Consider the following 602-nt stretch of genomic DNA (forward strand, 5'->3'; position numbering starts at 1 on the left):
AGCTATGAATGAAGAGATCATGAGGATCAAAGAATCTCATGGAGTGAGGGACCACGATGGTTTAGGGTATGATAATTTATGTGTTCACCCTAGAATAGATCTACCAGAAGGGTATAAGGTCCCTAATTTGAAGTGTTCGATGGCACCGGAAATCCAATGGCCCATCTAAGAAGGTATTATGATCAAATGGTGAGGGTAGGTAAAAATGAGGCGTTATTGATGCATCTTTTCAGCCGAAGTTTAGGTGGCGAAGCCTTAAAGTGGTTCATGTCTCAAGAACTGAAAAGATGGACTGGTTGGAAAGCATTGGCCAAGGCTTTCCTTGACAGGTTCACATTTAACATTTAGACAGTCCTTGACCGATACTCACTAGATCGGATCAAATAAAAGAATAATAAGTATTTTCGAGACTACGCCTCTCGTTGGAGAAAAGAGGTTGCTAAAGTACAACCTCCCATGTCTGAGAAAGAAATGGTATCGATTTTCTCTCACGTACAAGAAGGAGAATTTTATACCAGGATGGTATCCGCGGTTCGAGAAACTTTCGTAGATTTAGTAAAGATTGGGGAATCATTAGAGGAAGGCATCCGAACAGGAAAAAT

This window comes from Capsicum annuum, chromosome 9 (assembly GCF_002878395.1).
Source record: "Capsicum annuum cultivar UCD-10X-F1 chromosome 9, UCD10Xv1.1, whole genome shotgun sequence".
Taxonomy (NCBI): Eukaryota; Viridiplantae; Streptophyta; class Magnoliopsida; order Solanales; family Solanaceae; genus Capsicum; species Capsicum annuum.